This window comes from Neoarius graeffei, chromosome 20, assembly GCF_027579695.1.
Source record: "Neoarius graeffei isolate fNeoGra1 chromosome 20, fNeoGra1.pri, whole genome shotgun sequence".
In the NCBI taxonomy this organism is placed as follows: Eukaryota; Metazoa; Chordata; class Actinopteri; order Siluriformes; family Ariidae; genus Neoarius; species Neoarius graeffei.
This window is the reverse complement of record NC_083588.1, coordinates 4,077,442-4,104,685: the sequence shown is the minus strand read 5'-3', so window position 1 is coordinate 4,104,685 and position 27,244 is coordinate 4,077,442. Positions and strand designations below refer to the sequence as shown.

General features: G+C 41.9%; 1 protein-coding gene across 3 annotated transcripts in view; it reads right to left on the bottom strand.

Annotated features, from left to right (window-relative positions):
* septin12 (septin 12) overlaps positions 1-27,244 on the bottom strand; it is a 123,571-nt gene that overhangs the window by 57,881 nt on the left and 38,446 nt on the right. The window contains exon 1 of one of the 3 annotated variants that reach the window (XM_060901136.1): positions 12,366-12,638. The exons of 1 other annotated variant lie outside the window; for it this stretch is intronic. The gene's annotated coding sequence lies outside the window, so the exon portion shown is untranslated. Of the gene's footprint in view, positions 1-6,036; positions 6,111-12,365; positions 12,639-27,244 lie in introns of those variants that run through there. One more of the 3 variants, XM_060901137.1, reaches the window with a different exon arrangement.

Below are 27,244 nucleotides of genomic sequence, written 5' to 3'. Positions count from 1 at the left end.
TTTTGAGATAATTTAATAAACATTTTGAAATAATTTGTAAAATAAATCTTTAAAATATATTCAAATTTTACAGTTTTTTTATTCTTCCTGCTTTTATTCATTAAAAACTATCATGAATAGAATTTTTTAAATTGTGAACATATTTTTTTTACACTTCTTTTTCTTTCTTTTTTTTCCTTTACAATTTTGTCGTATTAAATAATTTATGTTTGCAGTCAAAAGTCAAAAAGGTGTCGTTAAGTCCAGTTTTAATGAATGTTTACAATCCTGACCTTATTATAAAAATAAAAATAAATAAAAATAAAAATAAAAATACTTTTTATTTTTTTATACTGCGTGTATAAAAAGGAATAAGTTTTCAACTCTTTAAAATTGTTTGAAAAAATTGTGCCGACGTGAAATATACGTTTCATTGAGCACAGTTTTTAATTGTGTGTATTGATGAAATATAATTGAATTTTTATTTCATTTTCCCCTCCACGAAAAATCGTTTAGTTCTGGAGACTTCTGAGATGAAAATATGTCATCAATCACCACTTGTCACAGATTTGTTTGATGTAACGCGACTGGATGTTTCGCTGGATGTTTCTTCGCAAACCTTTATCACCTGACTGCTCGTTGCGTGTGTTACAAAATTCCGAACATTCTCCTGAGTAACTTTTTAATTTCCATGCCTTTGTGCATTTCCTTTTTTAACACTTCTTTTTAACATGATAACGACTCCTTGAATCCGTCCTCAAAATCAACAACAACAACAACAAGTGTTGCCAGGCCAAACAGACCTCGCCCAGTAGCAATTATTTTAGTGTTATAACAACTGATTCAATCTCACAAGTTGGTCTCTGTTCTTTCAAGGTCACTAAGTTCAAAAGTGATGATACCAAATTAAAGCCTATACAGTACGTCAGTACAATGTATTACTGAAGGATATAAAAGTTGAAGAAAAAAAAAGAGTAAACGTAGTAATACTTTGTACTGACGTAGTTTATCCGTTTTTTCTTCAACTTGAAGAGAAAGGAGTAAACTACCTCAGTATTACTGAAGTACGTGAAGGTCGAAGAAAAAACGGTAAACTACGTCATGACAACGTATTACTATGTGAGTACAACATATTAGAGAATGAAGAAAAAATGGGAAACTATGTCACTACAACATATTACTACGTCAGTACAATGTATTACTGAAGTACCTAAAAGTTGAAGAAAAAAAGAGTAAACGAAGCAATACTTTGTACTAATGTAGTTTATCCGTTTTTTCTTCAACTTGAAGAGAAAGGAGTAAACTATGTCAGTACAAAGTATTACTGAAGTACATGAAAGTCGAAGAAAAAACAGTAAACTACATCACTATAATGTATTATTGAAGTACCTAAAAGTTGAAGAAAAAAGTTAAACTACGTCACAACATTGTTCACCATTTTTTCTTCAACTTTTTTGTCCTCAGTCACAATGAAACTCATGTTAGATATAAAATATATGACTTCCGATATGCTGATAATGATAAACATCTCGCTATCGCTCACCGTTTGAGTTGTAATGGAAAATATGCAAATTTTAGCAATGACCTTGACCCCCAACCGCGAAGAAAACTATGAGAGATACCCCATCGTGTAACATATCAATGGAAGCAGAATTGAAAGATGAACATTTTGGAACTGGTTTGAAGTAAATATGATGAATATGCAGGAAGATATCACAAAAAAACCAATTGATTGGAAGATTGGTCCAGCTGTTTTCCCATAATGTTGCTAACAATAAAACAAAGAAACCCCACCGAAAACAATACCTCGCCCCCTGGTGGACTCCGTCCCGGGTGAGGTAACATCAACAACAACAACGAGTGAAGAATGGTTTTAAAACCCAACACCACTGCTGTCTGTATCTGGGGGGAAGAAAGAACTGTTTTCACGGAACAATCTAGAACAAAAATCTGGTGTTTCTAATATACTATGAATGATTTAAAAAAAAAGAAAGAAACCATACGAAGTGAACTTTGCCCTTTCCCTGTAACAAACTAAACTGGAGCTAGAGACACTTGATGCTAGCAAAACATCCTTGCTCGCTGCTACACACTCAAAACAAACTGCTAAAATCCAGAAGAAACTTGTAAAAAGGTCCAAGTAACGCTCCAAACAGCTTTACTAACACTAATACTCAAAGATGAATCAACATAAACAACATAAAATAATTCAATATGATGTTAAATGTTTTATTTTATGGAATGTTTTCGCATTATATTAGCATCCACCCTGACATCAAGAAGATAGCACTCACTCATTCATGCTATTTTCAGACATAATTCACGGTCCTTCGTTTGCACGTGATGTCATCACACATCATATGTGTGAGGCTTTGAACCGGAAGTCAGCCACGTTGGAGGATAAACACAAACTCACGCGGCGCACATTTACTACAGAAGATATGCTCGAGACGCTGTTACGCTCAAGAATTCCTTTTGTACACCAACTTGCACCTCGTGAGGTGTATCATCAGCCTCGCATCTGCATCGGCCCAACTGAACTAAACTTGGTCCAGCAGTTCACTTACCTAGGCTACACCATCTCATCGGACGCCAAGATTGACAAGGAGATTGACAACAGGCTTGCCAAAGCAAACAGCGCCTTTGGCAGGCTCCAGAAAAGAATCTGGGGTAACAAGGACCTAAAGAAGAACACCAAGGTCCTTGTGTACCACGCTGTGGTCCTGACCACTCTCCTTTACGGCTCTGAGGCCTGGGTCACCTACCGCCGCCATCTGCGCCTCCTCGAGCGCTTCCGTCAGCGCTGTTTCCGCTCCATTCTTAACATCCATTGGAGCAACTACATCACGAATGTTGAGGTCCTACAGAGGTCAGAGGCCACCAGTCTTGAGGCCATGCTACTGAGGTCATGGGCTGGACATGTGTCCAGAATGGAGGACCATCGATTACCCAAGATTGTCCTGTACAGGGAGCTGTCCTCTGGCCGTCGAAACCCAGGGGCCCCAGTCAAGAGGTATAAAGATCTCCTGAAGGCTTCCCTAAAGATCTGCAACATCAACACCAACTCCTGGAAATCTCTCGCTTCAGACCGTGACAGCTGGCGAAAAACTGTTCACATTGCTGTCAGTTCCTTTGAGGACGATCGGAGAGCAAATCTGGAGGACAAAAGGAGCAGAAAGAAAAATAGACCAACCACTGCTCCCAACCCTGATTTCACGCTGACCTGCAACCTCTGTGGCCGAACCTGTCTGTCGAGGATAAGACTCATCAGTCACAAGAGAGCCTGTAGCCGATGTGGACATTCCCCTTCATAAATATTCGTTCACGAATCAAAGCCAAGAGATGCTTTGACGCTCTTTGTGCTGGAACTGGATGCGGGTACAACTCTATTCAAGACAAGGGGACTTCTTTAGAATTCCAGCAATTACAAATAATCAAGGAAAAAAACAAACAAGAGAGTTGTCCACGGAGCGTAGACGTCACTGGCTGTCCAACATAAACCGGGCTGATCTCAGCGACGAGAAAGCAAAAACCACAGGAGTCTGCAGTGAACATTTTATCAACGGTAAGGGCTACAAAATAGTTGTTAATGAAAAATCGCAATATATAAGAAATATTGGATGGTTTAATCACCTGGTTGTGAAGAAACTCGCCATGATCATTGAGTGCGTAATCCGACCATCAAAGGCTTCTACGATTATTTCAATTTAGAAAGAGCTGTATCTATATAATTTTTGCTTTTATTTTGCTTTTTCTTTCCATTCAGGAAACCAGCTGATCTCGACAATTTTACAGATCTGGACTGGGCTCCGACACAAAATACGGGCCACGACAAAATCAAAGGTGGAACTAAAGCAGCAGCTTGAAATGCTCGGCTTACAGAGCGTAGAAAGAAACGCAAAATTCTTGAAGGATCTTCCCAAATGAGTCAAACCATACAGTCAACCGAACAAGATTCATGTCAATCCACGACCTCAAATCCTGCAGCCTCCTCGCCCAGTGAGGGCTCTTTTAGAACTCAATATGTTCTACAGTGTGCGTTTTCAGCCAGAGACGTAAAAATTATAAGCCTTCGTTGATTTGTAGGCTTGGTACGTTTTCTTGGAAAGGCCATCCAGCGAGTTAAAATAAGTCGAGTAAGTTCTGTTATGGCTTGGAGCGCTGTTCATTGTTTGATTGTATATCCTCCAACATGGCGGCGGTCAATGACATAAGCAGTTTCGGTCATGTGGTTGCAAATTAAGAATTTAGTTGATTCCTGAAAGCTAATCCTGCTATTTGAGGAATAACAGACCCCCTCCCTGAGAGTGTACAGCTCCAGAGCATGAAGACGAGTGTGCCTGATGTTCTCCATGTTACTTTGGAGAATCAGGAACGTGCTCTGAGCAGGCAACGGTGGACCTGTGGAGAAAAATCCTCCAGTGGCAAGTCAGAGGACAGAGAGAGATATGAAATATCCTCTCCATTCTTTAAAGGAGAACTGAAGGCAAATTTTTTATCATCAAAATTCTATTTATCTCATTTTATTAAATATAGGAACGCATTTTTGATCGCTATTTTGTCGCCGCTATAGCAAGTTCTGAGTGTTTGAAATATGCTCTGTAATCTATCAGTCCATATGTCAAAGCAACGGATGTCAACGAGATTCGCTGAGACCTGTGCGAGACATCGTAGGACGGAAGTAAAACGTACAGCGGAAATCAAAGTGACCGACATCTGCCAACGTACTGAGCGTATTTCACACATTAATCAATACAAAGTTCCTGCATCTTTCAGTTCTTTTAAATCAAGGCTGAATACTTTCTTCTTCGCCGCTGCCTTTTATTCAATCAAATTTGAGACTTTTAATTTGATTTCTTTCAGCGCGACCACAATGCATGATGGGATATATTGCTTTGGTTAGTGACCATCGTTGTACACTACTTTTCATGATGCATTGTGGGATACTTTGCGTGCACTATATAGGGTGTAAATAATCCTCACTAAGGTTTCGGACAGCACTACAAAATGGCGTCCTCACTATATAGTGCCCTGTATAGTGAGTAGGGAGCGATTTCGGACACAGGGGTTGTCAAAAGACGCGCGCGCCCTCTTTCGAATGCTGACGTAATCGAGCCGGAAGTTTTGTTTGTTTTGATAGCAGTCAGGAAAGTTTGAAAAAAGTAGGCAGTAATCGTCATTTAAACTCGTTTTTGTGCAATATTTCGTTTGGAAAACAGTTTTCAAAATGGCGGCATGGACACCTGGCTGACACTTCTTCACGTTTTGAAGTCTCGCACAAGTCTCGTGAAGATCGCGCGGATAAGCGACGCCTGCCGTGGACCAAACGAACTAAATTCAACATGGTTAAAAAACGAACAGGCCGATAAGTATAATATTTAATTGCAATTAGTTGCCAATACGAGTCACGATATAAGGTTACTAAAACCGAAAACGGAATTGAATAACACGTTAATTAAGAAATAAAGCAAGTTCAAAAATGACTTCAGTTCCCCTTGAACTGTTTAAACGTGAAGTGAAACCAGGTTCATCTGCACAGCTTCATGATGTTTGTGCTCGGCTTTTTCACGGCCTGTCTGTAAACTTTCACTGTCCTTATATGATCTGGACGAGCATCGGTGCTGAAGTCAAGCCATGTATGGATGCTTTTTTTACTCCATAGGAAGAAGAAGAAGAAGAAGAAGAAGAAGAAGAAGGTCCTCCTCCTTTCCTTCTCCTTCTCCCATTTCTTCTTCTCTTCCTCCTCCTCCTGCAGATGGGCCCCTGAAACAGAACTACAGAGTTCACGCTGAGTGAGATTTAGAAAGCACAGGGTTCCTTGTTGGAATCGAATGTTTTGTGAGACACACGATGAATAATAACAACCAGAGAGGCGTTCTTTTTTTTCTTCACAGACGCAGCCAAAATGAGAACAGAACTTTCGCAACAATTGCAAGTTTGAGGAAGAAGTGAAAGTGTCGAGCTCTTGCAAAGAGAAGCAAAGACGATCCGGAACACAAATTCAGGAAAAAGAAATGCAAAGAGAACAAAAAGAAATGAGACAGATTTGTTCTTTACCTTCAATGATATGTGCTGAGGATGTCAGTTATACAGGCAGGGTGCGCGCGTGTGTGTGTGTGTGTGTGTGTGTGTGTGTGTGTGTGTGTTTGTGCGCTTGTGTGGTGTGTGTGTGTGCGGTGTGTTTGACCACAGACAGCAGTCTGAGTGTGATGTGGGCCTCTCGCTCTTTCTGGCTGCATTTTTAACCAATTCAGTGCCAATTCAATTCACTTCCCATCTTGCAACATGATATTTATAATATTCCGAGATACATAAGATTTCCGAGGCACAAGAGTCAATGGTTGCCAGATATGCATGACAAAACCAGCCTGGTTTTATCAAGAGATGAGCTTTACATCCTGCAGCATGACATTCTGACCACCACAGCGTCCATGTGAGATGCTGAGGAACACCCAGGAAACCTCATCGCAAAAGTGCAAATGGTTCAGCATAAAACATCCCGCTTCCACTTCATGAGATAGATATGAAACTGTGAACCAACTTTCAGGTCCTCGATGAAGGAGAACTGGGATGGATGGAAGGTTCTGGAAGATATGCAATGCAATACAAAAAAAAAAAAAAGTCAAAGGAAAAATGACCTTGTTGTACGAGTGCTTTGTGACATCACTGATTCTAGGATCAGACGACATCAGAACAGCTACGTGGCGTCTTGGACATCCCATGAGACCCTGACGGAAAATCAGAATTGTGTGATTTTTTCACCTCTCTTGACAACTCCTCCATGTTCCTCCATGATTGACAATTTCTCGACCCTCCTCCTCGACAACACAAACCGCGATCGATCGTGGCGCCAGTCTCCCAATCAAGACACGACAAAACTTTACAGCACGATGATTTCCTCATCTGACACGGTGACCGTCACGGAAGACGAAAATATCAAGTTGTCACGTCCGATCCCATTATGGGATGGGATTAGCCTTACGTATGGCTAAACTGCTCTTGACATCCAGAGCTCTATTTCATGACCAACACAGCTTTTGTTTTCAGACCGCCTTCCGTTTTCTAGACAGAATCATGAAACAAATCTACAGATATTAAGACACGCTAAAAATGGAAAAAAAAACTCACTAACAGGAAACCAGCGTCCTCGCCAATGAATTGAGCAAGAGGAAGTTCATCGTTGGAATTCAGGAACTCTGATAAACCATCTCCAACACCGTGTTCTGCTTCTGCACTGGTGACATTTACACACTGAACTCAAAGGCCGTATCATGAAGTTCGACGCTCACTTCATTTGTCATCCCTTTGTGTACAAACATCTCAGAACGCAAATGTTAGCTCCGAGAACCGATGCAAAGGTCACACTGCGAGTTTGATTCTGTTTCAGGAAAATAATCAACGACGAGTCCCTGTTCCAGCAGCTGCTGCTCAATGATGACAATCTTCAGTTGATTTCACAATTACCCCTTTTCCACCAAATCAGTTCCAGGGCTGGTTCGGGGCCGGTGCTGGTGCTGGTTCACAACTCGTTCAACTTGCGAGCCAGCTGAGAACCAGTTTGCTTTTCCATAGCTCGCGGTGCTAAGCGGAGCCACGTCATTACATCGCTGTATACGTCATTACGTCGCTGCATACGTCAGTTACGTTGCTACGTTTGCATAAACCTTGGCGCGAATATCGAAGCAAAAACAATGCGGAAGAAGCAGCAGCAGCAACAACAACAACAACAACAATAATAATAATGGATGACTTCGCGTTTGTACAGCTGCTGCTTCTCGCCGCTTAAAAATGGCGATCTTTCGCGGTCTTGTTATTGTTGTTGGTCTTAACAACTCCCCCCCCCCCCCCCCCCCCCCCCGCTGACGTAAGCGGTTCTTTCCTCTGGCCCAGCAGAGAGTTGGTGCTAGCCTGGAACCGGTTTTTCTGGCCCCAGAGCCAGTTCTTTGTCAGTGGAAACAGAAAACCCGGTTCCAAACTAAGCACTGGCCCCGAACCAGCCCTGGAACTGCTTTGGTGGAAAAGGGGCAAATGAGGTCATGTGTTTGTAGTTACATTTAATGAACCAAAGTCCTTGTTGTCATTTACATGAAACTAGCTAGCTACAACTTTGTTACAATGTGCTGACACTGGAGACTCCTTCCTGAAATGTTCAATAAATTTACAGTCTCGTGACAGAAAATCTCAGTGTACTCTATAATGAGCATCTGTCTGTCGTACGAGTCCGTCTGCACAGCCTGTTACTATGGAAACAATAAAAGAGCGTGCTCATGTAAACCTGTTAACCTGCTGTCCTGGAAAATGAATCGAATTGAGAATTCAACATCGCTGAACAGACGCCAAATGTTTGCATTATCGGCTCGACCTGGTCGATGTTCACAAGTTAACTACGTTATCAAGTTTGCTTGATTCATACACTCACCAGCCACTTTATTAGGAACACCCATCCATCCATCCATCCATCCATCCATCCATCCATCCATCCACCTGCTGTTTTGTTTGATGCGGTTCTCGAATCAGCCGATCCCTCGATGCATCAAATCACGCAGCTACAAATCAAGCGCTTCAGCTAATTAATGTTCACAATGTTCAAACATCAGAACGGGAAAAAGTGTGATCTCAAAGTGAAGTGCGGCTTTCATTTCACCGTGGCGTGGGTGTTGGTTTGAGTATTTCAGAAACGGCTGATCTGATCTCCTGGGGTTTTCACACACAACCGTCTGTAGAGTTTACACAGAAAGAACGGTGCGAAAAACAAAAAACAAACATTGAGTGAGTGAGTGAGTGACAGTTCTGTGGGTGGAAGCAAACGCCTTGTTGATAAGAGAGGGTCAGAGATCAGAAAATGGACAGATTTGAGGTGGTTCAAGCTTTTTTTTTTCCAGGAAGGATATAGTAACTCATATAAATCACTCTTTACTACCGTGGTGAGCAGAAAAGCATCTCAGCATGCAACAGAAAACAGAAGAACACTTACGCTACGTTCACACTGCAAGGCTTAATGCTCAATTCCGATTTTTTTGTGAAATCTGATTTTTTTGTGAGGTCGTTCACATTAACAAATATATGCGACTTGTATGTGATCCTCAGTATGAACGAAAAGCGACCTAAAAGTGTTCCGCATGCGCATTGCAGGATACGACGACGTCACACGCAGTGAGCATGGCCAGTGTTTACGGAAGTAAAACCGCCCGGTTGCGGTATGACCCATCCAATCTAGCTTGAATAGCTGCATCCCCCCAAATGGAAATCAGCTCCCTAACCTCTGCGTCCTTCCATTGAGAAGATTCAGAACCTTCACAGCCCGAAGCGTCCCTCGCATTGATGTCATGCACAGGGGCGCAGATACGTTTTTTGAACTGGGGGGGACAAAAAACTGGGGGGGGGACAAAGCTGCCGGCAAACCAACCCCAACCCCGATATGCTTGTCAAACTTGTTGTGGGTTACCAAAGCAACCAAGCTCGAGCTCGCAACCTGTGCAGTCTGCGCAGCTCAACCAACCGGATATCAGTCTTTGTTTTGTTTTATGTGAGTTGTTGCAACTATGTATGTACTGCTGTGCACCTCAATAAACCGAATGGTAATTAGTCTTTTGATTTTTCCGTGAGGTTTGCCTTATGCAAAGAAAGACAGCATAGACGTTTTTTCCTCCCTATAAGTGGGGGGGACCGAGCGAGGTGAATTTAAATCTGGGTGGGACGAGTCCCACCCTCTATCTGCGCCCGTGATTATGCGCCATGTTGTTGTAACTTTTTTTGAGAGACCCGCAGCCTACTTCAGCGCAGAATAGTGACGTTTGTGGCTTGTTGATGACGTGTAAGTCGGATGAATGCGACCTGGCGGTTCAGACTGAAGTTGCATATGAAAAGAGCGGATAGGGATCGGAATTAGGACCACATATCCAAACGGCCTGGGTCGGATTTGAAAAAATCGGATCTGTGTCGTTCATATTGTCAATAAAAGATCGGATACAGGTCACATATGGGCGAAAAGATCGGATTTGAGTCACTTCAGCCTGCAGTGTGAACGTAGCCATTGAGTTCCAGTCCTGCAGCCAAGAACAGGGATCTTAGAATCAACAACAAGAAGTTTGTGTATTTCGGTAAACACATCGTAAGAATTTTCCGTAAACGCACACTTGAAGCGAGCCAACGTTCCGCATGCGAACACGAATCGGAATTGTACGTTAAATATGTGAAATAGTTTGATCATTTCTGTAATTTTAACTTCAAAGGATGTTCGCTGAAAATTTGCAGCAGTGGCGGATTGGAACACTTGCGGAGCCGTGATTGGAGGGCCAAGAAAAGAAGGCGGAGATCCATGAATCAACCCGTCAATCTTTCACAATCTTTGGCAGCATCTGAAAAACAGCCAATTATTCCAGTGTGTGGCATGATTATGACGGTCTATATCGCCATATTGTTTGTGCTCGAAAGGCTAGCTGAGGTTTTTCGAAAATGTGTTCATCGTGTAAAAGCTGCGATGAAGAATAAATAAAAGACAGAGAGCAGAAAAGAAAGAGAAGATACAATGTGCTCGCTTTTGACCCGAAATGACCACGAAATGTCTCCGTGGAAACAAATGCTTTAATGAAACCCGCATGTCAACCCGATGCCAGAGAACACGCGGACGCCAGAGAACTCTCTCTCCCGAGGCGAGTGGTGGAGGATCGTTTCCTACCACACCGGAAGAGGTTCTGGACACAGAGGCTTCGTTTAATTCACGCAGTTTAACCTTGACTTAATCCTCACGCTGCAGTTGGAGGAAAAGCAGCCGAAAGACTGACCCTGAGTGTGTGAGTGTGTGTGTGATGATGGTGATGTTAGAAGGCGTCATTTCAGCCATGAGTCAACTTTTTCCAAAGTGTAAAGCGACCTACACTCTCGGAAAATAAAGTACATTATGGTACCTTTCGTGGTACAACAGATTGTCACTGGATCAGTTCCCTCAAAGGTACTTATTTGGACCCTTTACATATTACTTGGGAACAGATATGGAACTTTTTGGCCTGAAAAAGCGACCTTGAGGTCCAATAATGAGCCCTGGAGGGGATATTAATGTAGATTGTAATTGTAGATTTGGGGACAGAACTGGACTCCTCCTGTACCCCTGTGCAGGATACGAGAGAAGCGCGATAAACATTCAACTTTATTCAGGTTAAAAAATAATTATGATAAAAATCATGACAATCTGTAATCATTAATGCTGAGAAAAATGAGCTCACAATCACCAAGGTCTTGGAGATGCAAAAGCTGCAATATTAATTACATATTATCACAATTAAAGAAGAATTTCAGTAATAATCTCTGGATCATCATGATTCTGATTATAAAGGGGATAATAAAAGAGTAATTAACAATTACAATTTGAACAATATTAAATTAAATTGCATTATATTTGTGCTGTTTTCTGTGTATTATTATTATTATTATTATTATTATTATTGATTCAAAAATTAAAGTTCAAATGAGAAAAAAATGAGCCAACTTATCAAATAGAAAAAAAGAATAATTTGTGATCTAAAAGAATATTTGTGACTTCAAATAATATTTGCTTTTTTTTTTTTTTTAAGCAGAGAAATAATTTCAAGAAAAAAAAAACCGGGCGGGGTGGGTGAAAGATATGAAGGTAACTTATAAAGGAAACTGGACTGAAAATAAGGCATGAAAAACCGAAACAAGCATCAAATTTGTTTTTTAACTATTTCGCAACTAAACTAATGTTAAAATATGACATAATAATAACTATATTCCTGACGTTGTGTTATCTTATGTGACATGATATTATTTATATTTGACTAGAATGCATTAAATCGTTTTTTGATCACACAGATGATATTTTTCGAAAGGGGGAGGAGTCAGAAATGAGCGCCAAGCCGCCGAGCAGCTCAGGAATCAGGACAGAAAATAAGGAGTTAAACCAGAAACAAGCATCGAGTTCGTTCAGCGCACAGGCCAAGCAGATGTTTAACTGAGTCTCGAGAGATGCTCACGTCCAAAAATACATTTACTTTTGCTGCTTTTTCAAAAAACAAAAAGGAACTGTTCCTCAAGACTGATAAGCGAGCGTTCTGAAGGAGGAGCGACATGATTTACATCAGCGAAGCAAAGCAGGACACGTTTATAACCTGTCAAGTTCTACAAGACGTGAACTCACTTTTATATCGAGCCAAAAAAACAAACCAATAAAACAGAACGCTTTTTATTGAATCTGCTCTCGACATGCTCACTTTTCCTGTTTCGCAATATTTACCAAATTTCAGATGAGTATAAACCTATCTGCAAGAAATTCACACGACATTGCAAATGGAGCTCTGTAACGTTGTCCTAATGCCTGTGTGTGTGTGTGTGTGTGTGTGTGTGTGTGTAGTGAAGACACACAGACTCACCCTGTCCAGCGTTAAGAAAACGTGCTTTTCCTCTCGGTCGGCCCTGCCTTCTGCTTCTGATAGGTACAATGTCCAACAGGAAAAAAGCGACAACACAACACACACACCCACTGAACACACCCGATGCACGCACACACACGCTGGAGCGCACACGGACACACACACAGACACACACGGACGCTCTTTCCCATTCACTGCACTTTAACTTCTATTTTTCTTGCTCTCCGTTTTTACAGTAAATGAGTAAGTGTGAGTTGAGTAATGCCGTATGTCAGGAGAGGAAGTGGGGCAGAACGAACACACACACACACACACACACACACACACACACACACACACTCTCTCTCTCTCTCTCTCTCTCTCTCTGAGAGCTGAACAGCACTGAGCTTTGTCTTTCCTTCACCCCCTCAATGGATTTCATCCAAACTGGCTTTAAGTTCGCAGTGGAACAATGTGAAAAATGATTCACGATACGATAACCAACCAAAAATATCAGGGTTCTTGATACCATCATATATCATAGCGTTTGGTGGTGGTTTTTTTTTCTTTTTTTTTGTGCTCATCATCATCATCATCATCATCATCATCAATTTCCTTATTTACTCTCATATTCCATCATTTCCTCAAACTCCGACGACACATAAAGGTTCCTGAAGTTCTCCTGAAGTTCTCCTTGTCCCCAACTCAGAAACCCAACTTCAAAATCATTAAAGAACCCGATCCCTGAAAGCACAAAATGAAGAACCGGTGAAGAATGGTTCGAGATTTTTCCTTCATCGTACACAAGAGACTCGATAACAAAAGCCATTTTTCCATTTGATGTTTTCTTCAGGTTGTTTGAGGAAATATGGAAGATTCCTGAAAATCTAGATCCCTACATCAGGTTTTATTCTCAGAGAAAAGGCCTGGCACCTCTTTAGCTCTCCCGAAGAATCCTAGGCTACGTTTACATTAGACCGTATCTGTCTCGTTTTCTTCACGGATGCACTGTCCGTTTACATTAAACCACCTGGAAACTCCGGGAAACGGGAATCCGCCAGCGTCCACGTATTTAATCCAGATCGTGTCTGATCCGGTGCTGTGTAAACATTGAGATACGCAAATACGCTGTGCTGAGCTCTAGCTGGCGTCCTCATTGGACAACGTCACTGTGACATCCACCTTCCTGATTCGCTGGCGTTGGTCATGTGACACGACTGCTGAAAAACGGCGTGGACTTCCGCCTTGTATCACCTTTCATTAAAGAGTATAAAAGTATGAAAATAATGCAAATACTGATGCAAATACTGCCCATTGTGTAGTTATGATTGTCTTTAGGCTTGCCATCCTTCCACTTGCAAGTGGTAAGTGATATGCGCTGGGATCACACACACAGCGGCTCAGTCCCGAATCACTGCTCGTGTGCTTCACTCGCGCGCTCTGTGAGCTGCGCAGGGCCAGAGTGCGCACCCTCCAGAGGGCACTCGCTGTTCAGGGCGGAGTGATTTGGACTGCAGGATGCCTGCGGAGCCGAGCGTATCCGCGTATTGGTATTGTTGTGTGCACGCGAATCGTGTATTGGTGTTGCTGTGTGCACGCTAATCGTTTTAAAAACGTTAATCTGATGATCCGCTGATACGGTCTAATGTAAACATGGGCCTAGATACCAAGTACTCCTAATTTCAAAGAGACTTGCCACCATAAGCATTTATGCAACACTTTATTTGTTGATTTGTTTTGAAAAGTTCTTCGGTTTTTTTCCTTTAGGGATATACTTACCGTAAGATTTCTGTAACGATCCTGAATTAAGGTTTCTCTATTACAGCTTGGCTTAACAAGACTTAACACCAAAAGCACTTTTGCCATCTTTCGTCTTCTTTCTGTCTTCTCATCCTGCTGACGGACGCACAAGGAAACACACTCCACATTTTAAATTTTAAATTTTAAAACTCAAATAAAATATCACATCAAGAAAAAATATCTTTGCACATTGTTGGCTAAAACATTCCCGTAACATTGATTGTCTTCGTAACCGTGTCGGTATTTTGATAAGCGCGAATCCATCGTTAATTTTCCAACATTCACAACACAGCTGATTGACACTTAGCCACGCCTCCAAAAAAAAAAGAGAGACAAAAGACAAACTCATGACTCAACGATGAAATAGTGTCTCTGAAGTGTGTCGTGCGCTAAATGCTAAATCTTCCAATAATACAGCCCAGCCACTGCAGCTTGTCAGGTACCAAAAGACACACACAAACACTTCCTTTTTTTTATAGGGCGCCGTTACTTTTGTCCTCACCAAATGCCTCGTCTTGTTTGTCTTCAGGTATGGCTTTGTGTTGGAATCACTTCCTTGTTTCAGTTTCACAACAAGCGCAATTGAAAAAAAAGTGATTTAAATTTGGCAGTATAATCTGAATATAAAATCGTAGTAACTCGCCAACAACTGTACGACTTCAAGCCGATCAATCGAGGCTCATGTTATCTGAAAATGTCGTGGGTTAAACGTCGGATCAGAACATTTTCTTTTTTAACGAACTGCATGTTCATGAACACCGCATTTTCATGTCAGTGCTCCTGCGAACGAAAGAAGAAATCGTGAACCTACGGAAAGAATTAACATTGGCTACCTAACATGAATTTAAACAAATAAGATGGATCCATGGATCCACTTTGATTCCTGACGATAGAATGTTTAAAGAAAAAGCGCCAACAATGAATTAAACTAGCTAGCTCATAGATTTTGCCGCAACAGTTATTTTTGTTTGTTGGTTTGTTTTACAAAATAGGGTGCCATTATTTTTGTCCTTACCAAATGCCTCGTCTTGTTTGTCTTCAGGTATGGCTTTGTGTTGGAATCACTTCCTTGTTTCAGTTTCACAACAAGTGCAATTGAAAAAAAAAAGTGACTTAAATTTGGCAGTATAATCTGAATATAAAATCGTAGTAACTCGCCAACAATTGTACGACTTTAAGCCGATCAATCGAGGCTCACGTTATCTGAAAATTTCGTGGGTTAAACGTCGGATCAGAACATTTTCTTTTTTAACGAACTGCATGTTCATGAACACCGCATTTTCATGTCAGTGCTCCTGCGAACGAAAGAAGAAATCGTGAACCTACGGAAAGAATTAACATTGGCTAGCTAACATGAATTTAAACAAATAAGATGGATCCATGGATCCACTTTGATTCCTGACGATAGAATGTTTAAAGAAAAAAAACGCTAACAATGAATTAAACTAGCTAGCTGAATTTTGTCGCAACACTTATTTTTGTTTGTTGGCTTCTTTTACAATTTCCACAACCGCACTAACTCATAAAACTGGATCAACTTCTGTAAAAAGTGTCAACGTTCCACACTTTTACCTAGAAGTTCCATAGAATTGACAAGAATACCAGCGTCAAGAAATGTGTGTGTCCAAATGTAGTCAAGAACACAAATGTTGCAAAACAACACAAAACCGTTTGTGGCTCCATTTAATTTCGCAACAATACCATTCTTCCTTAAAGTGCTGAAAGTGATTTCCTCAGCTCTAAAGAGATAAACAGACCGAAAGCGTTAATGTATGTGGCTTTGCTATTATGACGTATTATCAGCTAAGCAGGATGCTGAACTTTCCGGAAAGCCAAAACACGCGGTACGGAAGGAAATGGCCTCTTTCGAGCACCACACAACCTCCATAACCCCCTCATCTGGTGTTTCAGCATCATGTAGCGAAACCTCAACCAACAACACAGGATCTAAGGGATTCTCTCCGATGGCTGTTTTCCAGGAATCATTACAATCGTTTCAAATATAGATAGCATTGTCTCATCATGACCTCTTCCATCCTGTTTCTGAGGAACATGTTTTGTTCTCTGGGACATTTCTATTTTTAATGCTGCTCCTGAGCAAAAGGTCAATACAAAGGAGAAAAGATTCCTGTTGATATCTTTATCTTTTCTGGTAGAACGCCACTGATTTCAGTGGATACAGATGGCACGGTTGGGAGCATGCTGTTCTTGGAAAATAATCAACGTGGGATGGTGTTGTGAAGTTGAGTCACTGCAACCATTCCATCATTTTCGTATCACAGCAGTTTGCCAATGCTAACAACGTCTGATTTATGAAAGAACGTCAGGTCATAGTTTTTATCTGTTGTTCATGACATTTCAAGGTCAAGGTTCAAGGTTTTTTTTTTTACCTTGGCATTTAAAGGGGAACTGAAGTCATTTTTAAACTTGCTTTATTTCTTAATTAACGTGTTATTCAATTACGTTTTCGGTTTTAGTAACCTTATATCGTGACTCGTATTGGCAACTAATTGCAATTAAATATTATACTTATCGGCCTATTCGGTGTTTAGCCGTGTTGAATTTAGTTCGTTTGGTCCACGGCAGGCGTCTCTTATCCGCGCGATCTTCACGAGACTTGTGCGAGACTTCGAAACGTGAAGTGTCAGCCAGGTGTCAGTGCCGCCATTTTGAAAACTGTTTTCCAAACGAAGTATTGCACAAAAACGAGTTTAAATGACGATTACTGCCTACTTTTTTCACACTTTCCTGATTGCTATGAAAACAAACAAAACTTCCGGTTTGATTACGTCAGCATTCGAAAGAGGGCGCGCGCGTCTTTTGACGACGTTGGCAGATGTCGGTCACTTTGATTTCCGCTGTATGTTTTATTTCCGTCCTACGATGTCTCGCACAGGTCTCAGCGAATCTCATTTACGGCCATTGCTTTGACATATGGACTGATATATTACAGAGCGTATTTCAAACACTCATAACTTGCTATAGCAGCGACAAAATAGCGATCAAAAATGCGTTCCGATATTTAATAAAATGAGATCAATAGAATTTTGAGAATAAAAAATTTGCCTTCAGTTCTCCTTGAACTGAAAGAAAACAATTCAGGTTTTGGGCATCAGCTCCTCAGGAGTGAAGACTTTCCTGTGATGGAAAACATCAAATTACAGCTTTAACCTCTGACTCGTACAAAGTGCTTCCTGAAAATACAAAATAAACATCTCCTTCGATGGCACACATCGTTTGATCCGTTTATCTGGAGCTTCCAGCATACCAGTCCTTGTGCAGAAACGATCACATATTATTACAAGCATATTCATATAAACCTTTGATTTATACATGATTAAACTGATCAATTTAATGAGCTAACTGCGACTAGAAAATAAAATGATGGAGGTGTAGTGGAACTTTTTTAGCTGTTAGCTTGAAATTGATTCAAACTAATTAGCTAAAAGTCGGCGTATCAGACTCTCGCTGGCCGTGCTGTGAGAATTGTCCATGCAGACGTTCATCAAAGTTTCCAAACCTGTCAGTCATTAACTCTTGAATATTTTCTATCATTAAAAAGCTTATAATCTCTGCTTCTGAAAGAAATGTATCTGGTTAAGATCTGTTCAGTACTTTGGGAGTAACGGCAGGTTGAAGTCGGTACAACAGAGTAAAACTCTGCTCGCGGGACGTCAGGAAACTGACAGTGCTTTTCTTTTTGGGTCACTGGAAAGCGCTCACCTGCATGTCTTTGGACTGTGGGGGAAACCGGAGCACCCGGAGGAAACCCACGCGGACACGGGGAGAACATGCAAACTCCGCATTGAAAGGCCCTCGCCGGCCACGGGGCTCAAACCCGGACCTTCTTGCTGTGAGGCGACAGCGCTAACCACTACGCCACCGTGCCGCCCAGTTTCAGTTCAGTTCATGTGAATTGTTTACTGGATGTGGATCAGACAGTTTTTTCGAGGTTCGCCTTGAAAGCTGTGAATATTAATCGAAATAATAATTTATATTCTTTCATATAAACACTAGTCGGCCCTACTTTTGAGAAATACAAAGGCCTACAGAGCACAAAGAGGGGATGAGAAATAATCTTTTATTACTTTTTTATTGAGTGTACCGATTTAACTTTACCTAATTTGCATAATTAATATGAATAAAATACTAATTTGCATGATTGGTTTTTACTAATTTTTCAAACTTTGTTTTCAGTATACAACCATTTATGTTTCTGCCAATTTCCATGTAAATATCTTGAAAAATAGAAAAGTTATTAAGAAAAAAAAAAAACATTTGATCTCATTGGTTAAGGAGGCCCGTTTTGGACCATGTGACCCTCATACAGAATATTACGGACGTTTAATTAAAATTAAGCCGTTTTTTCAGTCTTTGATTTGTAATATCTCAAGAATGGATAAACATATTTTAATTCTGTAAAAAGTCTGTTGTTCTGCATTCAATTCTGAATTCAACGAGAGCACTTTCAAGCAATTTGGATTGAATTTGAATTTTCACCTGAGATGCCTCCTAACGGGTGGCACGGTGGTGTAGTGGTTAGCGCTGTCGCCTCACAGCAAGAAGGTCCGGGTTCGAGCCCCGTGGCTGGCGAGGGCCTTTCTGTGTGGAGTTTGCATGTTCTCCCCGTGTCCACGTGGGTTTCCTCCGGGTGCTCCGGTTTCCCCCACAGTCCAAAGACATGCAGGTTAGGTTAACTGGTGACTCTAAATTGAGCGTAGGTGTGAATGTGAGTGTGAATGGTTGTCTGTGTCTATGTGTCACCCCTGTGATCAGGGCCGTTGACAGCTTTGGCTGGGCCCGGGACAAAATAATCTGAGTGGGCCCCCCCCAAATAATCTGAGTGCCCCCCACACACACACGCGCGCACGCACATCGCCACACAGCAACCACCCACACCCAACCCCTCTTTTCACAGTCCCATTCACTCCAACCCTTAAATAACAGGTATTCCAAGCCCATTATAACAGTCAATCATTTTATTTCAACATTTCAACATATTTACAGTTTGAACATTTCCTTAGTCTGCAACTATTCAGGTGCGAAATGCAATGCGCCGGACTTTTGCTGTGGCAAAGTCGTCAATAAGGTCATTGAAGTCCAGCTTCTTTGCAAGTTCGTGCTCTATAGAGAGCATAGCCAGCCCATTGAGCCTCTCCTGTGACATGTTTGAGCGCAGGTAGTTGATAAACCAAAATGATTGTTTACGGGATGGAACTGGGCCTCAATGAGAACGGAGTTATGGCTTTCCCAAAATCTGAACATAGAAGCATCACCACTAGTCACACACGGACTGGCCATTGGGAGTAGCGAGAGTTTTCCCGGTGGGCCGGTGGTTCAGCGTGGGCCGGCGGAGAAAAAAAAAAAAAACAGTTGCGCGCTGGCCTTTAATATGATAAGCAATGTTAACAGTTTCTTAATGCAGAATGCAGAAATGCAGAATGCATTTCTGCATTCTGCATGTTAACAGTTTCTTAAAGAAACTGTTAACATTGCTTATCATATTAAAGGCCAGCGCGCAACTGTTTTTTTTTTTTTTCTCCGCCGGCCCACACTGAACCACCGGGAAAACTCCCGCTACTCCCGATGGCCAGTCCGTGTGTGCCACTAGTGATGTGTACAGTGAGTTTTTCAGTGTATTTTTTTTTGTCTTGTTTTTCATAAACGTCCTTTCCGTACTCGATTTAGAATGTTACAAAAAAAACTGACACCCTCCCAACCACGTAACATTAGCCTATCTGACCTGGGGGCTGACACGTTTATTACGGATAAACCAAAAGGATTACAACGTTCCCTGGATACAGAACTGGACCGAGAAGATTTCAAAATCTTAACGTGTAAGCAACAACAATAAAACAGAGGTTGTTTTATTCATTTAGGGCTTATTAGGCTACTTTCATTAATTGCGCTTTTCATACAGGCCTATCATTTTTCACTTGAGCAAGGGAATTGTTTGAAGAGTATCCAGTCTAAGCGAAAGTTTAATGTTTTGCAACAGACTAACCTCAAAACACCCCCCATTCGTTACATTAAACTCTATTTAGCTGGCAATTTCACATGCCGTCGTATCTACACGGGATGATTTCCAACAAAATAAGGTTTAATTAACAAGAGGCAGCGTTCCACGGGCTTTCAGCTAACCGGAGTCCAGCTCAGCGCAGCTCAGCAAGCGTGCCTAAAACATTTGGATATGATTGCGGGCCAATGTGCTATTCTTTGCTTCATTGAGATATATGCAACACAGTGTTATTAAACCGATATGTTTATGAAATAATTCAATGCCCTGTGCATTTCAGTGTTCACTCAGTGTACCCTGCTATCCCCTACTTTATAATTATGAATAGCGCGTCGCGCGTGCTGGGGTTACATTACGGGGCTGGAAAAAAGTTATCTGTGTCTTACCTGGCTCAGCTGCCCCACTGCCTTCACCACCTGCTGCATCATCTGAATTTTTTCTAAAATATGTATGCAGTGAGCCTCTGAGGCTCTTGGCTTCTTCATCTCTTTTTCTCTTTTCTTTGCTCCTGACTTGTGCATGTTGGCAAACGGGCTCGCACGCTTATTGTCGAAGCGTTATGATGGAATAGTGCCGTGTTATTTGGCGCCTTAATCAAAGACCAAACCATTTCTGCATTAGGGGTGGTAGGTGGGTTCTTGAATGTATTTTCGAAGACAATAAAGGCAAAAGAACCAGAAATCATTCATTGAATGCAAATATATCACATTTTTCTCCCCCAAATCAACACATTTTGAAATGAAACAGAATGATTAATGGCATCTTCATGAGGGACCAGTTCTGGGCCCCCCCTCATGCCTGGGCCCGGGACAAAATACCCGGTTGTCCCCCCCTGTCGACGGCCCTGCCTGTGATGACCTGGCGACTTGTCCAGGGTGTACCCCGCCTTTCGCCCGTAGTCAGCTGGGATAGGCTCCAGCTTGCCTGCGACCCTGTAGAACAGGATAAAGCGGCTAGAGATAATGAGATGAGATGAGATGCCTCCTAACAGCTAATATGGCAGGAGAGAAATCCTGTCAAGTTAGCATAGGTTAGCTAGCTGGTGAGCAATTTACCTGAAAAGATAATCAAATTATTTCATAAATATGATATAAATGAAAAATTCCTTTCTAAAACATAGCTGTCATGACAAACATTTAAAATAACTATTCACTGTACAAGTTTAATGTCGGTTCGCAATACCTCTGGTAACAAGCTAACGAAAATGAAACAAAGCAGGTCTCTGATGTTCGCTAAAGTCACTCGCTGGCTGAACGAACCGCGAGTGATGTAGCTGAGACGAGATAGCATTTGGTTTGTTTGTGCAAACGGATTGATTTATATTCAATCAAAAAAATATATATATTTTAATATTCAGTGTGTGTTAACTAGCTAATTTTTACTTCTCATTCCACTCTTCACACTTTTAAATCATTTCACGTCACTCTTATTTCTGCTTTCCCTGTGTCTCCACAGCGACTGGATATTACCGTACCTCAGAGCTACAAGACATAACATGTTATATGCTACACAGCAAGTCAGTTTCAAGGAATACAAGAAAGCAGATCATTTTACAGCCTCTTTTATATTCCATTAAGTTCAGATTATATTTCAGTTGTGTATATTCCATTCATCAAGTCTGGGTTCAAAATAATCAGCAACAAGACGTGGATTCATTCATCGTCCTCAGGTTCTGTTCTCTACTTCAGACACCAAACTGGACCAGGCTTTTAGAAAGAAACAATACAACAGTAAAATTTTGAGAAATCTCGATTATTTATTCCCATTATACTATACAGGGCCTTGCAGAAGTATTCACCCCCTTTGAACTTTTCAGCATTTTGTCATGTTACAACCTCGAACTGAAATGAACTTAATTTCATGAAAACACAAGCATTCACCCCCGTTTCATGTGAAAGCGCTAAATTAGTTCTGGTGCGGCCCGTCACCCCAAAATTCATACAATTATTATTTCAATGGAGTCAACGTGTCAACATGCAGTTAAAATGCCACGTGTTCCCAATCTAAATTCCTGGAAAAGTTTCCATCGGATGACATTTTCATCTATTATTAATGAAAAGGAAAGGACAAAACTATGACTTAGCAATGACTGAATCAAGGGAAGGGCAAGACTGGACATGGTGCTCCCACCACCATGCTTCATAAATCCCAATCAAGTCAATTTCACTTCCAGATTGTGCTGCAAGTCCAAAGACATGCAGGTTAGGTTAACTGGTGACTCTAAATTGAGCGTAGGTGTGAATGTGAGTGCGAATGGTTGTCTGTGTCTATGTGTCAGCCCTGTGATGACCTGGCGACTTGTCCAGGGTGAACCCCGCCTGTCACCCGTAGTCAGCTGGGATAGGCTCCAGCTTGCCTGCGACCCTGTAGAAGGATAAAGCGGCTAGAGATAATGAGATGAGATGAGATTGTGCTGCAAAAAAGTATCAAATGTTTATGTTAATAGACTTTCAAAACTGATCTGGAAACAGGCCATGTAGCAGTGTTGAAATGATTATAATATTTCTAAACTCGAATATCAGAGGCAGTCTTTTTGAAGAACTCCCTTACAGAAAGCCTTGTGTGGGAATTTGTATTCTCTACAGGTGTCAACATGGAAACATGGCTGAGCAGGTCGGGACAGGACAGGTTATTCCTTGGAAATAAAAAAACAAACAAAAAAAACAAAGGATGAGATCAATTTCTGACCTTCCCAAAGCAATTAGTGAACAACATATTTCCTAACATATCCATTCCATGTTTTGGCTCGCAAATACTTTCCAAGGTGATAACCTTTCCACAAATATAAATGAAAACATTCTCCTGAAACACTGTCCTAAAATCCTCATCAATGGCAATGTCCACCCCCCCAAGATCAAATCGAGATGATTTTTCAGCCAGCAAAAATAAACTTTGGAAAACGTGAACACAACCCTGGGTGACTCAGATGGCCGAAAGCCCGAGCCATCTGCTGTGCGTTTCGAATTGAAGTCCTGAGACGACGCCAAAGAGAACCTCTGTATTCTGTGAGTGCTCAGATCCCAGAGTGTTCACCCATCTCCAGTGTTCCTGTCTTTTGACCCCTGTTAACCACACAAGGTCTCATTTGTCGCTCTGAGCCATGATAATGCGGAGAAAAAGGCGGTCCGGATCAGCTGGGTTGCCAGATCAGTATTTCCCTTTTCACTGCCCTCGTTCCCTGATGAGTGGGGGCTTGTGTAAGGGTCACTCAGGATCACCCTCCTGGTGGGATCAAACATGGGATTGGAGGACCAATGGGGAGCTTCTTTGGTCCAAACCAAGTACAATTTACAAGGACTACTTTTTAAACATCTGTCGTTTACTTGAGTTCTTCTTCCAACTCATACTTTTGACTTTTACTCACTATATTTCAAAATAAAAAACTGTTTACTCAGTTAAAAGTCAAATTGTCAATCATCACTGTATTCTTTCGACAGTATAGGATCATAAAATTGTCCGGTCATCGAACAAATCGAAACATTAGCATATGAGACAGTGGAAAAAAGACCTCATATCCATCACTGCATTCATCACGAGATTTCGTATTGGGACACCTCGTAATTACAGTTCAGCTAGTTTGTGTCATGCTAGCTAACATTTCATAGGCTAGCAAGTAAGCTGTTTTTAGCCTGCCTGAAGTAATGCTTGGGTGGCATGGTGGTGTAATGGTTAGCACTGTTGCTTCACAGCAAGAAGGTTCTGGGTTTGAGCCCAGCGGCCAACAGGGGCCTTTCTGTGTGGAGTTTTCATGTGTGTCTGCGTGGGTTTCTTCCGGGTGCTCTGGTTTCCCCCACGGTTAGGCTAACTGGCTAGTCGAAATTGTCCTTTGATCAAGCTTGGAGAGGGATGGGCTTCACCAAGTTGAAATGCCTGAGAGACACGAATGACGGACTGTTAAAATGTCATCAGTGGTGCTCTTGCTAACTTAGCCTGGCTAACGCGACTTCAAAGCTCTACGAGCTATTGGTCTGGTCAAGATATTAAGCCCAACCGTTTCCCAGAGCCCGTGGTTGACCCGCCTCCCTGAAATGCCTCAGTTTGCTACTGGTCGAAGCCAGAAAAGGCTGTGACGAAGCTTAAACCAATCACATCACTCTTTCCTCTGACGTATGCGATGCGACGGGGCTAACTGGTAGATTAAACTCTTACCGAAGCCGGTTGGGAGCAAGGCGAAAACGGCCTTCCTTTCAATAAGTACCTCCAGGGCTGCTCTTTGCTCCATTTTCAATGAGAACTTCCCGGTGAATGCTTTCAATACAGCATCTATGCGTAATAGATGCGGAAGCGTGAATGAAGCGCTTCCGGCATAGATTCTGTAAACAATCTATGGCTTCCGGTCGCAGTTCTACTACGTCAGTGCCTTGAACACGCCTCTACCCAGGGCCGTTGGAGATGCTCAAAGTTGATTGGTTCCCGATTTTTTGGGAGCTTGGAAGAGCTGTAGATAGCTTGCCTGGCCAGACTAAGCTCGCAACAGGCCCTCGTGTTGCGTCACGCTTAGGATGGGCGGGCCCAGGCTATTGCTAACTATGGGAACTGTCATGCTATGAAGTAATTTTTTGCACATTTCTTGGTTCCTTGGTGAAAGAAACACCAATTTACCATCTCATCTCATCTCATCTCATTATCTCTAGCCGCTTTATCCTGTTCTACAGGGTCGCAGGCGAGCTGGAGCCTATCCCAGCTGACTACGGGCGAAAGGCGGGGTACACCCTGGACAAGTCGCCAGGTCATCACAGGGCTGACACATAGACACAGACAACCATTCACACTCACATTCACACCTACGCTCAATTTAGAGTCACCAGTTAACCTAACCTGCATGTCTTTGGACTGTGGGGGAAACCGGAGCACCCGGAGGAAACCCACATGGACACGGGGAGAACATGCAAACTCCACACAGAAAGGCCCTCGCCAGCCACGGGGCTCGAACCCGGACCTTCTTGCTGTGAGGCGACAGCGCTAACCACTACACCACCGTGCCGCCCCAATTTACCATCATTCGAGAAAATCAGTGTGTGTCTCGAGGCGTACTTTCATGTCGATCCTTTTCCCCCAATTTTAGACTTCAGACCTCACTCGTAATCATTGATACGGTGAAGTTTGATGAAAATCTCTTGAGGATGAGGGCGTTTACATGTTGTCGTTTCTAGGTAACATGACAAGCTGTGTTTCTTGTCAAAAAAAAAAAGAAACAAAACCAGGAACTAGCGATAACAAGTTTGCAAGAACAACAAGCGAGAACAAGCTTGTTTCACTGATGTTCTATAACAAGCCATGTAGTCATGGGTAAATAGTATGAGGTGATGTGATGTGATGTTCTGTGCGATAAATAACTCGCATCATTTAATTTTAATGAAAAGATAAAAACAAAAAAATAACACTGGACAATGATTATTGACACCACCTTTGATTATTTTCATTTCTGAGTGTTTTTTCCCCTTAAACATTGTTTATCTGTCGCGAATGTTTCGACATCTGTCTTCCATTTCTTCTGCTCCTGAGCTTGAAATGAAATGGAAAATAATATATTCGGTGCTTGATTTCTTTCTTTCTTTCTTTCTTTCTTTCTTTCTTTCTTTCTTTCTTTCTTTCTTTCTTTCACCAGACACTGAACTGGCTTAATTATCGTTCTCTTTATGCTCAGGCGTGTTTAAAATGCTCTGCGTCACTCAGCGTGTCATGTAAACTCCTATTTAAGTAAGAATGCATAATTAAATGATTCATAAAGAGATTACGTCCCGTCTTCGACGCAGAGATAAAACTGCATATATCTCAAAGAAAACATTGTTCTTTTCAAGCGTGTTAATGAACTCTCTCGCTGCCCCCTGGTGGTGAATACAGTCACTGACAAAATGGTCATGATGCTGTATTATTTCTCACATAACTGTTGTTTAGGTGTTATTCTCAAAACAGTTAACATCTTATGAGTCACATGTTCTCCTCTTTCCCTGCACTGAACATTTAAAAACCTGGGTTTGGCACTCCTGGTTCCTTTCTGCTTGATCCTGTTGTGTTGTAAAAGCGAGTGTGATTTGTCCTCTTGCTGAAGGCACATCTGCTGTGTGACCTGCGTTTCCTGAGCTTTATGCACGTCACTGGAGAAAATACGATGCACACGACACGTTGCGCCTACGCACACAGCACAGGGGGTTAAAAGAATGTGTGTTTGTTCAAAAGAAATGTGTGTGCACGTGCAAAAAAGACAGTGTGAGATACATCATTTGGACTTACTGTGGGATTGCGGGATTTCAGGAATGGACCCGATATTACACTCTACTTTCAGACATTATTATTATTATAAAATGGCACGTCTGTAGAAGAAGAGAGGGTCCCATATACGATTCGTACATTGGGGGAGTGCCTGTTAGAGAGCGCACTTGTCCTGGGCCATCGGCATAGTGAGGTAGGGTGGCCAGTTCCTTTCCTCGCCGCCTTACTTCCCCCAGTGTTTCCACCAGGTCCCCATTCACTGCTGGGTGGACAGGGAGCGAGCCCCAGATCCCCGTCGAGCCGAGGCTCGAACCGGGGACCGTTCGCTTAGTGGTCAAGTGCTCTAACCACTTGGCCACTTCGCCTCCACATGTCTGTAATTAGCGTCCTATATACGAACAGAATTCAAGTGGTTATGAGAAAGATTGTGGAATTTGCTCAAAAATATTCATTGGTGCTCATAAGCAGACAAGACACCTTCATAACATCAGACATGAACCTACATTAACTGACTGCTTTTGTGACAACAGTTCATTCAAGCTTTTGACAAAAGGTCGTGTTCAGACACTTTTCCGGGCGAACGGACATTAAAGTGTCATGACAATCGACTCTGGAATGTCAGGGTCACAAGGTCAAACGTGTGTTGTCAAATCAGTCATCAAAGCATTATTATTATTACTCCAATTAAGAATCAAGGGAATAAAACACAAAACTATCGAAAGACAAAATGTCATTACATAGTTAACTGGTGAGAGAAAATCCATCCGTCCATGATCTGCAGCTGCTTATCCTGTACAGGGTCGCAGGCAAGTTGGAGCCTATCCCAGCTGGCTATGGGCGAGAGGTGGGGTACACCCTGGACAAGTTGCCA